This window comes from Leptonychotes weddellii, chromosome 12, assembly GCF_054177405.1.
Source record: "Leptonychotes weddellii isolate Sample4059 chromosome 12, ASM5417740v2, whole genome shotgun sequence".
NCBI lineage: Eukaryota > Metazoa > Chordata > Mammalia > Carnivora > Phocidae > Leptonychotes > Leptonychotes weddellii.
In genome coordinates, this window is record NC_138380.1 from 89,565,882 (window position 1) to 89,580,103 (window position 14,222).

The window sequence follows — 14,222 nt, forward strand, 5'->3', positions numbered from 1 at the left end:
TCCAGTCTCATGATCAGCTTTTGAGACCCCATGTGGCCTGGTCACTCCTGGATATCGGTGGGGTGTTGGCCATCCTGCCTGGCCCGCTCCTGTTCAGCCTGTCCAGTTGAAGATGATCTAAAATAGCATGGAAGACCAGCAGCAAATATCTGATGAATCCTGGGACTCCAGGCTGCCTGCCTGTCTCAGAATTGATAGTGTAGCGACCCATTTTATTTTTAAATATTTTATTGTATTTTATTTTTTATTGAAGTATAGTGACACACAATGTTATAGTTTCATTTTACAACATAGTGATTAGACGATTGTATACATTACTCAGTGCTCACCACAGTAAGTGTGTTCACCATCTGTCACCTTATGATGTTATTATAGTACTATTGACTATATTCCCTATGCTCTAATTACCATCCCTCTGACTTAATCATTTTATAACTGGAAATTTGTACCTCTTACTCCACTTTACCTATTTTGCTCATCCCCCCACCCGCCTGCCCTCTGGCATCCACCACTTTGTTCTCTGTGTATGTGAGTCTGTTTCTGTTTTTCTTTGCTCATTTCTTTTATTTGTTTAGATTGCACATATAAATGAAATCATCTGATATTGGTCTTTGACTTATTTAACTTAGCTTTATACCCTCTAGATCCAGCCATGCTGTTGTAATTGGTAAGATCTTATTCTTTTTTACGGCTGAGTAATATTCTATTGTATGTATATATGTGTATATATATACACAATACAGCTTCTTTATCCATTCATCTATCAGCAGATACTGGGATTGTTTCTATATCTTGGCTATTGTAAATAATGCTGTAGTAAACATAGGGGTGCAGATATCTTTCTGAATTAGTGTTTTCATTTTCTTTGTGTAAACACCCAGCAGTGGAATTACTAGATGGCACTATGGCACTTTTTTTTTTTTTTTTTGAAGTTGGAGGGCAATGTTTATCTTAGAAAGGAGAGTGACCACATATGAAAAATACCACTTAGCATTAGGTGGAAAAACTCACATAAAAATCCTTCCCCAACCCCCAATCCCTTGGTACTCAATGCTGTAGCTCCCACTGAGGTAAGGTTGTACCACTGTCCCATGGCTTAAAAACAAACACAAAAACAAAAAAAAGCCTCCGTAAGAGGAAGACCCAATCCTACATAACCGCCATCTGTGTGTTTTAAGGAGTCACAGGGCTCTGCCCCCTCAGTCAGTCTGATCTTTCTCCTTCATGTGTAAGAAGACCATGCTGAAGATGAAGAGCCCCAGCATCATGGAGAAGTCTCTGGCTGGCATAGTAGGGCTAGGCTGAGGGGATGATGCCCTCATACTGCATGTGCTGGAGTGGCCTCATGGACACCTGAGTGCAAGAGTGTAAGTGCGTGTAGCCTAGCCGGTTGTAATCCACTTTCACCTGGAATGCTCCATACACGTTGGGCAACTTGAACTGGACACCATATTTGCCACCTAGTGCCCACTACCTGCCACTAAAGATATTTCTATTTCTAATTTTTTTTTCACAAACCTCCATACTGGTTTCCACAGTGGCTGCATCAGTTTGCATTCCCACCAACAGTGCACGAGGGTTCCTTTTCTCTATATCCTCGCCAACACGTGTTATTTCTTTCCTTCTTGATTTTAGCCATTCTGACAGATGTGAGGTGATACCTCATTGTGGTTTCGATTTGCATTTCCCTGATGATGAGTGATGTTGAGCATCTTTTCATGTTTCTGTTGGCCCTCTGGATGTCTTCTTTGGAATAATATGTGTTCAGGTCCTCTGCCCAATTTTTGATGGGATTGTTTGGTTTTTTGGCATTGAGTTGTATAAATTCTGTATATATTTTGAATATGAGCCCCTTATCAGTTGTATCATTTGCAAATATCTTCTCCCATTCTGTAGGTTGCCTTTCATTTTGTTGATGGTTTCCTTTGCTGTGGAAGAGCTTTTTATTGTGATGAAGTCCCAATAGTTTATTTTTGTTTTGTTTCCCTTGCATGATGAGACATATCCAGAAAAATATTACTAAGGCCGATGTCCAAGAGATTATGCCTGTGTTTTCTTTTAGCGGGTTTATGGTTTCAGGTTTCACACTTAGGTCTTTAATCCATTTTCAGTTTATTTTTGCGTATGGTGTAAGAAAGTGGTCTCACGGCTGTCCCAAAACAATGGCTGTGACCTCTTTTATTCAATTAAATGTGTTACAGTTTTCTTAAATACCTACAAGCGTGAAGCTAGGTAAGTAGGCTCCTTTTACAACTGTAAAATGAAAACAGAATGTATAAATTACACAAAATGGAGCACAAAAGTCACATTAATAAAGTTGTTAGTTGTTAGTCACTAATACTTATTATGAACTTGAGTGCTAGCTCATAAGCATCATTACATCAGATCATCATGGCAGTCCTACAGGGTCATTCCTGTTTTCCAGATAAGGAAATTGAGGCACAGGGCTCTATCAGTTTCTGAGAGCACACAGCTAATGAGAGGCCGAGCCAGGTTTTGATCCGAGGCCGCCTGCCACGTATCCATGTGGGCCTCGCTCTGAATCATGACCATCCACTCCCTTTCTGTGGCACTGACACTTGACTGAGATCACCGGCATTCAATCTGACATGTAAAAAGTTAAATCTCTGTAGGTGAATTTCTTACTGTGTACATTAATCTTTTGACTTTAAGATGATGACCATCATTTACATCAATGCCATCTGCATTATGGTTGCCTTTTTTTTTTAAGATTTATTTATTTATTTGAGAGAGAGAAAGAGCATGAGCGAGAGGGGCAGAGGGAGAGGGAGAGAGAATCCGAAGCAGACTCCACACTGAGCGTGGAGCCCGACACGGGGCTCGAGCTCACGATCCTGAGATTACGACCTGAACCAAAACCAAGAGTCAGACATTCAACCAACTGAGCCACCCAGGCACCCCTATGGTTGCTTTCTAATGCAGATAACAAGATCCCATTAATTTGATGGACGTGTTTGATAATGCAAGCAAACACAATACTGAAAAGTAGTTAAATCCAATATTCGTCGTTGCCTTTTTAACACTGCACAGCTAATTACAAGGGCAGGACCTTCTCACCACGTTTTTGGGCAACAGAAAAAAAGCGTGGTCAGTTCTGAAGCAGGGTAGGACTTTGGGTTTGGGCCACTGGGGATCTTTTGACCCTCACGTGCAGGGGACATTGTTCAGTCTCTGCTGCAGGTGTAGTCCCAACACTGGTACTGAATGGTGTGGCAGTGAGTACAACGCAGATGACCCCATTTGGGAAACTCCTCATTAAATAGATATTTAAAAGATTATTTAAATGATTGCACCTGTTTAAAAGAAATCTTTTACCCTTTAGGCTGCCAACAACTCTCTTTGTAGATCTTTAGGGATTCCTAAACTCTGGTTTAAAGAAAAATGTGTTTTAGAAATGAGGTTTCTTGCACAAAAGTTTTACTTAAGAGTTCTGTAATTATTTTAGAACACTGTTTTAAAAAACTAAACAGGCACACTCAAGCACATTGTAACTTGATGAAATTTCCATGCTGCCCAGGTGCACCTTTTTGCTGTAAATGAACTTCGCACCTTCCTAGGTCCCTTCTAGATTTCTCCATGGGTCAGATACCCTCTTTGGGCACAAGAGAGTATGTAAAGACAGGAGACCTGTTCTGAGCACCCACTCCTTGCCAGGTCCTGCACCAGTCACCTTACATCTGTTACCTGGTTCAGTCTTCGTGGAAACTCAAGCTCAGGCCTCATGGGCAGAGTGCCCAGAGTGTTTGCGAGCCCCGCGCCAGACCCAGCCCTCGTGCGTCTTTAGTGCTTTCAGTCCGGAAAGTGGTGGCTTATATAGCTAGTGCTTCCTAACCTGCAGTGAACCCAAGTAGGCAGTTCTGAAACCAGCACCATCAGCGTCATGACATTCGAGTGTCAGCGCTAGAACGCAGAGCAGAAGCACTTGAGAGGCACTTGACTGGTCCTCTCTCATCCTCACAGTGTACTGACTGGAGTCCTAACCAAATGCGTAGGGGGCTACAGGGACCCTGCAAACTTGGGAAGGCACACACCCACGCCCTGCCTGCTCCCACACGTCCGCTCCACTTGGAGCCCTTGTCCCCATCTCTACCAGCTTAGTCCCCTCCCCCCGAGACTGCTGGGCAAAATGGAAATACAGTGTTCACCCCAAGATTCCAGTTGAGGTTGCTGGGTAGGCGGGGGTTATAGCTGCCCACATGGCCTGTCTTCCTGGGCCTGCAGGCCCCGTTGCACCTGTCTGAACACCTCACCTTCCTGGGCTTTCCATCAGGAGGGCTGGCACTCTCAGCCAGGCTCCTTTCTCTCTAGCTTCTCATACCAGACCCACCACATTTTCCCCCCAGTTGGAGGACATGCTGTTCTAGAACGTGCTCTCATTTCCCTCAGTCCTGTTCATGTAGAGCTTTCTGCCCGATTCTTTCGAACCCCGACCCTCTCCTGTTGCTCCTGTGACCCTGCGTCTCTGCGTTGGATTTGATGGTCCGCTGCCTTGAACGCCCTTGCCTTCCAGAGCTGTTAGGATGAGTGCGTGTGCGCATGTGCGCTTGTGCATGCGCGCATGCGCCTCGAGAGCAGCCGCTGTCTTGCTCAATGTGGTTCATAGGAAATGAGCAGGGCTCTCCATGATCCAGTCCGCGCTCAGCCCCCTGCCTCCCTCTCACGTCCTCGCTGGGAACAGCTCACGCCACCCCCGTCCTTGCCACCTCCGACTGACTTTTCATATCACGGCTCGCAGGTCACTTCCCGAACCCAGCCCAAATCGGGAGTCCTTTATCACCCTTGAGTAGCGCGGTCTGTCCTTCTTTCTGTACTTACCTGTGCTATCGCCTGGTAATACCAGTCTGCCCTTGGAGACCGTGAGTTTGTGGAGGGCGACTTATACCTCTTATCGTCGGTCTTGGAATGCTTCTGGGACACGATGGGGCCGACCATGTTTGTTTAGTGGATGACTATCTTCTCAGATGCACTTGGCTCTGGCTCACAGGACTAAATAAGTGTGCAAAATGATATTCCATGGCATCATTATTAAAATCCTGTTAGAAATGTGCCCCTTTCTCTGATGCTTCCTCCCAACCAGAACTGCCCCCAGAAATCACCCGGAGCGTGACAAATGCAGAGTCCGATTCAGGAGGTCTGGGGCGAGGCCGGGAGTCTGCGTTGACTCAGCTGCCTGGGACTCTCCTAGGGTTCCCTACCCACCTCCAGGCTGCTCCCTCCGCGGGGATGAGGCAGAGGCCTTGTCCAGCTACCTGGCAGGAGAGACCAGGCTGACACTGGCGGCGAAGTGACCCTGAGAACCAGGGCGGCTTGTTTCTAACTCTCAGAATCTTTTAGGAGGAATCAAACGTTCTGCTTTGGAAGAATCTTGGGCAGAGAGTGGCAACTCCCTTCTGCCCAGGGCGAAAACAGACCCAGTTAGGCAGAACTTGAGTCGCAGTGGATCCTAAGCAGGAGGAGTGGGGTGTGCCGGGTTTCTCTTTGAAATTCCCTTTAGGCAGGTACTGTTCGCCCTGCTTCCTGCCAGGGCAGCCGATGGTAAATGAGCATCAATCATGCGGGCAGGTGAGCCAGCATCAGCATGACCACTGACTTCAGTGTCCGCTGGTCATGGACACTGAGACAGTGTTTGAGGCACAGAAATAAATAAACAAATAAAAATAAAGCAGAGAGCCCTTTGGACTCTGCTCTGGGGAAGTTAGAGTAGAGAGCTGTGGGGATTTTCCCTTTGCAGGCTGCAGGCTCTGCCTGCCCCGGGCTCCCCCAGCCTGGCTGGGCACCTTTGGAGTTAGGTTTTAATGCAGCCACCTGGACTCCAGCCCTGGAATTTGTACTCACTGCGCCCAGGTGGTGCCAGACGAGCAGCCCATGGCGTCCTGGATGGCCTCGTGTTGAAGGAACAGAGCTCAGCATTCTGCTGCATGTGGATGAGCTCTGGGAAGAAAATCATCAGCTGGTGGCATCCCAGGTGATGTGGGAGCTAGCAAGCACTGCCCTGAAATTTAGACAGGAAATATGGGATGGTTTGAATCGAAAACCATCTGGTGTTCTGCTTGATGACCTTTGAAATGCCAGAGATGTTTTTGTACATATTATTTTGTTTTATAGTTTCTGCTGGGGCACACCCAGTCTTGTACCTGGAGGGAGCCCAGGGAGGGGGTGCTGCTTGCTCAGTGACTCAGTCCCTGAGGCACGTGGGACTGGCCCTGCTTCTCCCTGACAGTGCAGGGAAGGAGGGTGGGGTTGCCAGCTGGGTCACCTGCCCGGGACGTGCCCAGGAGGGGCCCTGCCCTTTTAACTGTCCACGTGCTCCTTGGTGTGGGACTCCACGGCACCTGCACGGACCTTCTGGAAGGGAGCCACCAGTCTGGGAGCCACCAGGTTGGCAGGGCGGTGACCTTTGAGGACCGAGTGAAGATGATCGGGTCCATGGGAACAGCAGCAGTCCTTCCCTGGTGGAGAAAGCCGGTGGCGCCGTGACCGCTTTACGTGGAGACAGTGCTCGCTTTCAGAGGAGCTTGGGGTGTCTGTCTACCTGGGCGGCTTCAGCTCTCGAACTGGCACTCACTTACGTCCTCGAAAAGACAAGCCCGAACCCAGGTATTGTGGGTGCTGCTTGGGTGGAGGAAGATTCCAGAGGGCGGCAGAGGAGACCCCATCACTCTCCCGTCATGCACAGAGAAGCTTAATCCAACAACCTGCCCCCACCCTCTGGACCCGCTCCTGTGGGGGTCCCTCCCCTGGGGGGTCCAGCCTCACCCGCCCACTTTGCTCTAACGGGCCTTGGGCCTCCCTCCACCCTTGGCAGGTTGTGCAGCCGCCTTCTCTTCCCCTAGCGTGCTCAGCAAAAGAAACTCCTTCTGTGCCCGGGGGGCTGAGGGGTCCCCAGGAAGGAGCCCAGTGAGGGACAGAAGACAGACCTGACAGTAAGCCTGCCTTATGCGCTGGAACTGATAAAACTACCAGGATGAACGTCTAATCTTATTAGGATGAAATTATTCTGATCCAGTTGTGATAAAATACACACAACATGAAATTGAGTATACTAACCATTTCTCAGTGTGTGGTCGGTAGCGTTCGGTACATTCACGTCGTCCTGCAGCCAATTGCCCGAACTCCTCATCTTGCAAAACCAAAACTCTGCTCAACAAAAACTCTGTTAAACTCGTCACACAAAACCTCTCCGTCCCGCCCGCCCCCAACCCCTGGCGCCCTCCATTCCAAGGTCGGTCTCTCTGACGGCTCTCGGAACCTCAAGTAAGGGGAATCACCCAGTATTTGCCTTTTTGTCTCTGGCTTATTCACTTAGTATAACAATGTCCTTGAGGTTCCTCCGTATTGTAGCGTGCTTCAGAATTTGTTTCCTTTTTAAGGCTGGAGAATATTCCAGAATGTGTACTTATCACATTTTGCTTATTCATCGGTGATGGGCGCTTGGGTTGCTTCTACCTTTTGACTATTGTGAATAATGCTGCCGTGAACCTGGGGGGATCTTTTCAAGTCTCTGTTTTCAGTTCTTTTGGGTAGAGACAGACATATGCTGTTTTATTGTGCTTGGCTATGTTGCACTGAACAAATACTGCATTTTTTATCACTGTTAGGTGTGTGGCAACCCTGCATCGAGAAAGTCTATCGGCGCCATTTTTCCGACAGCATCTGCTAACTTTGTGTCTCTGTATCACATCTTGGTAATTCTCACAGTATTTTAAAATTTCTCATTATATTCATCCGGGTGGTCTACAATCAGCGATCTTCGATGTTGCTATTGTAATTGTTTTGGGCCACCACAAACCATGCCCATAGAAGACAGTGAACTTCATTGATAAATGTTGTGTGTGTTCTAATTCTCCATAGAGCTGTTCCTCCTATCGCTCCCTCTCCTCGGGCGTCCCTATTCCCTGAGACAAAACAGTGTTGAAATGAAGCCAATTAATAACCCTACAGTAGCCTCTACATGTTCAAGTGAAAAGAAGAGCCACACGTCTCTCAATTTTCATCAAAAGCTAGAAATGATTAAGCTCAGGGAGGAAGGCATGTCGAAAGCCAGGACAGGCTGGAAGCAGGATCTCCTGTGACAACCAGTGAACCAAGTTGTGAACACAGAGGAACAGTTATTGAAGGAAATTCAAAGCGCTATTCCAGCAAACACGCAAATGATAAGAAAGCAAAACAGCCTTCTTGCTGATATGGAGGAAGCTTTAAAAGTCTGGAAAGAAGATCAAAGCAGCCACAACATTCCCTTAAGCCAAAGCCCAATCCAGAGCGAGGCCCTGACTCTTCAGTTCTATGGAGGCTGAGAGGTGAGAAGGCTGCAGAAGAAAAGTCTGAGGTTAGCAGAGGTTGGTGCATGAGGTTTAAGGAAAGAAGCATCTCAAGGTGGAGCAGCAGGGGCGGGTGGAGAGGCTACAGCCAGTCATCAGAAGATCCGGCTGAGGGAATTAATGAAGGTGGCTATGCTAATGGATTTCCAGCGTAGACAAAACAGCCGTCTATTGGAGACTGGTCTAGGACTTCGTAGTGAGAGAGAAGTCAGTGTCTGGCTTCTAAAGACAGGCTGATTCTCTCGTTAGGGGCTAATACAGCTGGTGACTGAAGCGATTCCAAAAACCGTAAGGCCCTTAAAATTTGTGCTGAATCTACTCTGCCTGCACTCTACAAATAAAACCATAAAGCCTGGGTGGTGGCCCATCTGTTTACAACACGTTTTACTGGATCTCTTAACCCCACTACTGAGACCTACTGCAGAAAAAAGGGTTCCTTTCAAAATATGACTGCTCATTGACAATGTACCTGGTTTCCCGAGAACTCTGATGGAGATGGACAACGAGATGAATGTTGTTTTCATGCCTGTGACACAACATCCACTCCATATCCCATGGATCAAGCAGTAATTTTGACTGTCAAGTCTTACTTCATAAGGCCCTAGCTGCCCTAGATTAGTGATTCCTCTGATGCATCTGGGCAAAGTCAATTGAAAACCTTCTGGAAAGGATTCACCACTCTAGATGCCATTAGGAACATTCATGATTCATGGGAAGAGATCAAAATATCAACATGAGCAGGAAGTTGGAGGAAGGTGATTCCAACCATCATGGATGACTTTGAAAGGTTCAAGACTATATTGGAGGAAGTAACTGAAGATGTAGTAGAAATAGCAAGAGAACTAGAACTAGAAGTGGAGCCTGAAGATGGGACTGATTTGCTGCATCTCAGGATCAAACTTCAGTGGAGAGGGTTGCTTCTTATGGTTGAGCAAAGACCATGGTGGAGAGACTGTGAAGATTGTTGAAGTGACAACAAGGATTTAGAATATTATAGATAAAGCAGCAGTGGTGGGGTTTGAGAGGACTGACTCCAATTTTAGAAGAAGTTCTGTGGGTAAAATGCTATCGAACAGCATCACATGCTATGGAAAAATCATTTATGAAAGCAAGAGACAATCCATGTAGCAAAATTCTGTGTTGTCTTAGTTAAGAAATGGCCACAGCCACTCCATCCTTCAGCCACCACCACCCTGATCAGTCAGCAGCCGTCAGCATCAAGGCAGACCCTCCACCAGCAAAAAGATTATGACGTCCCGATAGCTCAGATGATGGCTAGCATTTCTTAGCAATAAAGTATTTTTTTTTAAGATTTTATTTATTTATTTAGAGAGAGCACGCAAGCCGCGGAGGGGCAGAAGGAGAGAGACTCTCAAGCAGACTCTGCTGAGCATGGGACCTGACACAGGGCTTGATCTCACAACCCTGATACCATGACCTGAGCCGAAATCATGAGTTGGACACTTAACCGACTGAGCCACCCCGGTGCCCCTCGTTTGAGTGGTTTATTGTGATAAAGCTGCCACACTGAGGTGCTCTGGAACCAAACCTGCACTATCACCAAGGTATTCCTGGACCCAGAAGAGGAATTATGGGGGTTCCATTTTTATTTTTTTGAGGAACCTCCATACTGTTTTCCATAGTGGTTGCACCCCTTTGCATTCCCGCCAGCAGAGCACGAGCACAAGGGTCCCAATTTCTCCATATCCTTTTTTTTTTTTTTGGATAGTGGCCATCCTAATCCTAATTATAATAGTGGTAATTTGGGGTTCATATTTTTCCGTGGTTTGGTATACTAGAATTGGAAGTGTCCTACGGCCCAGCCCCCGATGTCCCCAAAGGAACTGAGATCCAGAAAAAAGAAACCCATGCACAGCGTCTTAGATCCTGATGGCTTACCTGGGACACGCAGGATGATGTCCCAAGACTGAGACCCACCAGCCAGCCGAGACTAAGAGAAGGCCAAGGTCCGGCCGAGTGGTGACCACTGTGCCTCGGCTCGCCCCTCCTCCCTCTCCCACCTGCAGACGCGGGGGATCCCGCTGGAGGGCTTGTTGGTGGTTGGCACTGTGGCTGTGCTGGCTTCCAAGTGGGGACCTCGCAGCATTCAGAGAATAAGGTCCTCAGTCGATGGACCTCAGTCCTCTCCCCTGCCCACACTTGCCTCCACTTGGAAATGTCACTGTCATCTCAGACCCAGGCCATCGAAAGCCACCTGGTCATCGCCTCCCAGAGCGTGTCCTCTGTTGACCTGCTTTGAACCTTGTACTGGAGTCAGAGGCTTGGAACCTCAAACATCGTGGCGCGCTCCTCCTGCTCTCGTGGACCCATCAGTCTTCCTCCCACGATCGCTCTGTCCGTGCACCCTCCCCATGGGCTACCCCCCTCTCATTCAGGCTGCATGTCCCCAGAACTGTTTGTGCTCACTGCTCTGGCTGCCCCATCAGGGCTCCCCCCACACGCCTTCCAGCAGTTTCTCCCACACTGGTTCTCACAGATGATCTGGGATCCCCACTGGCTATGGATTACTTAGCTCCTTGGCCTGCTTCCCAACCAGACCCTGTTTCCTGCAGCAGCTGGGCCTCTCCCCTTGAACAAAACAGCCACGAAACCACCTTCTGCTTCCCTCCCCTTTCTCAGTGACCTTGAAAAAGATAATCCCCAAATATTTGTGGGACGCTGTTATTTGGAACCACCTGCTCATGGGTTCCCCAACCAGCAAAATGAGAGCAGTAGATCTTCGCCCTTAGATTACAAGGATTCAAATGAGACAGAGTAGGTTGGAGCAACCTAAGCACTCCGGTGCGCTGAGTAGACACAGCCCATAATGCTGTCTTCTTCTAGGATGTGCATTACCATTTTGTTTTCCTCCCCCTCTCCCCCCCCCCCCACTGCATACTTTTCCCCAGCTAGGACTTTTTCCCTCCATTCCTCTCCTTCTCTCACAGCTCCAAATTCTGGCCGTTCTCCGGACTGCTCAAGGCCACCTATGCAGATTTCTTCAGGATCATTCTTTTTTTTTTTTTTTTGAAGATTTTATTTTATTTATTTGAGAGAGAGAATGAGAGAGAGAGAGCATGAGAGGGGGAGGGGCAGAGGGAGAAGCAGACTCCCTGCTGAGCAGGGAGCCCGATGCGGGACTCGATCCTGGGACTCCAGGATCATGACCTGAGCCGAAGGCAGTCGCTTAACCAACTGAGCCACCCAGGTCCCCTCTTCAAGATCATTCTTGCCTCAGGATTTTCTAAGTCTGCTCTGCACCTTGAGGCTGAGACCCTATGTGGTTTTCACCTTCACCAGGGTCATCGCCATCAGTAGGTGTTTGTAAATACCTGTAGATATGAAGGGCAGTGCACTACATATTGAGAATATAAACAGCCTTAATAAAGCATCTGCTGTTGGGATGCCTAGGTGGTTCCATCAGTTAAGCATTGATTTCAGCTCAGGTCATGATCCCGGGGTCCTAGGATCGAGCCCCACATTGGGCTCCCTGCTCAGCAGGGAGTCTGCTTCTCCATCTCCCCCTGCTCATGTGCTCGCTTTCTCTCTCAAATAAATAAGATCTTTAAAAAAATTAAAACATCTGCTGTCCTCCAGAGATGTTAAATTACGTTGAAGACATGAGGCACCAGAATTGCCACGTTGGGGAGGTCGATAGCAGCGGGGGTGGGTGTGTGTGTCCAGTGTCTCGGGCTGGCGTGGAGCGGCTTTCTCCCCCTGGGGTCTGTGTGCTCACAGACACACCACTTCTGAAGTTTGGCCTTGACTTCGTCTACACCTCAGGCACCATTTTTGGCATGGACTGAAATTTCCCAAGTGCACCCCGCAAAATATGCAGATATTATTCAGTGAAAAATAGAAACACAAATTCACAAATTTATCGACATACATCTTCATAATCTGTCAGTTGCTTTCGTCAAATGATACAGAAATCGCAACTAAAACCCCATGCCATTTTGATGTTAAGGAGGCTCTGTTCTAGAGAAATGTTGCGATCCGTTAACATAACCACGTCTCCGGGAATGCAGATTCGATTGGTCCATGCTGGGACTTGGGCACTTGGTTAAGCTTCTCATGTGCTTCCTGAGTGTAGCTGGGAGGGGAGCACTGGTCTCAGCCTTGTGTCCTTAGGCCCAGAGCATCCGGAGGCTTCTCAGAAAACGTGGTTTTGAGCTGTGTTTTCAAGAGAGCAAAGCATACGAGGCAGGGTGTACGATGTGGCAGAGGCAAGGGGGCATGATTGTGGGTTTTCCAGGAGCAGGGAGCATTAGACCCATTGCCAGGTGACTGGGGGAAGAGTAGGGGTGGGTTCAGGATGGAGGGTCAGGGGACAGCCCTGACTTTCAGGCTGTGCCAGTGCTTTGGATTTTAGCTACAGCCCTGCAGGGGACAGGTATGTGAGAGCATTGAGTCCAAATGGAAGCACACACCCGGTTTTTGCTATGAAGGAGTTGAGGGCTTTACTGGATCTTACCGGAGCCAGAAATTTATGTTGCTGTGTGAAATGTTCCAGTTTTATCAGTGTTGGCTAGCTTCAGTGTGCATGCACAAGCATGCAACGCATGCACACGTGCATACCCACGTAACACTGTGCTGGACAGAAGCTCCCCTGGGTGTCCTCACAGCCTGCAGGGCTGTCACTCTTGCATGGGGGGTGGGGTCGGGGTGCACCGTGCGGAGTAAGGTGTGAGAAGATGCACAGCCCTCCGTGGTCGGTGCTCATCTCCTGCGTTTGGAGTGAGGGAATCCCGAGGCAACAGGATCCACTGGCGGAGTCTAGATGGTAGGAGGACGCTGCATGTGGGCAGATGTCAGTGATGAGAGCTGGGGCAGGTGGCTAGCTGGGGAGACTGTTCATGTGGGAAAAATTGCGGGGACTGGCAATTTCTTACGCCTCCCTCCCCGCTTCTGCTCCCATGGTCATGCCGGCTGAAAGAATAAATGTGTCAGGAGCTGCTTCTGTTTGACTCAGGAGTTCAATCAAGCCAGGTTTATTAGTATCCAGAAATAAAGAGAGAGCTCCCTGGGCAAATGTATTCATTTCCCCAAAATGATAAAAATAAACACTTTTTTCCCCCAATGAAAACATCTTTGGGAGGTAACGTGAATAGCAAGTGGGCTGCTGGGGGCCTGAGCATCTAGCCCTGAACCCAAGACTGACTAGTGAAGGACTCTGTAACCTACTTCTCCGGGACTCGACTTCCCCATCTGTAAAATGGGGTGACATCTATTCTTCATAACGGGCTGGAGAATTCAGTGCTTAAAATCATTCAGGTTTATTGCTAGCTCTGCCACTTTCTAGTCTTACCAAGATGTGCCCACACTCTTTGCCTATAAATAGTTAGTACCTCCTCAGAGTGTCATCGGGAGGGTAGGTGAATTAATAATATAAAGCCCTTCCACCCACATGCTATATGCCAACTACTTCATTTTCATTTCTGTAAGTTAAAAAATTAGAAAGTATGTAAGGGGTAAGAATAGGCACAAATGATAAAAATTATGACACGGATGTAAAGTTTTTACCAAGAAAAAGGAATTAATTTATATCTACGCATCACAGTAGAGGAGGAGACTGGAATGTCATTGTGATCCAAATCTTTGTGTTAACCAGTGACATGAATGGCAGAAGCTTGTGCCCAGCTCGGAATCCCATTTACTATTTTCCCCCCAATTTTAAGCAACCTCTTTTGTTTTACAAGTAATTCATATATAGGTGATATTATAGAAAAAGTAGGAAATGCGTAGAAATGAAAATATCTGAATGTCATAATACACATAACCCGGAGATTCTTTAGTGTGTCTTTCTACATTGTTTATGATCTATTGCAACAATGCCTAATTCTCTTAAAAACGGAATTTTCTAAAATAATATTTGTTTTCTAA

At 47.6% G+C, this 14,222-nt stretch overlaps 1 long non-coding RNA gene across 2 annotated transcripts; it reads right to left on the reverse strand.

Moving 5' to 3' along the window:
• Nucleotides 1–247: 247 nt before the first annotated feature.
• Nucleotides 248–6,661, reverse strand: LOC145716620 (uncharacterized). Of its 2 annotated transcripts, none has more exons than XR_014139432.1 (3): nucleotides 5,857–6,661; nucleotides 4,837–5,007; nucleotides 248–2,253 (listed from the first exon to the last, which is right to left on the reverse strand). It is a non-coding gene; the product is annotated as an uncharacterized LOC145716620 (long non-coding RNA). The 2 variants fall into 2 exon arrangements; XR_014139431.1 differs by having other exon boundaries at nucleotides 5,118–6,661.
• Nucleotides 6,662–14,222: the final 7,561 nt, after the last annotated feature.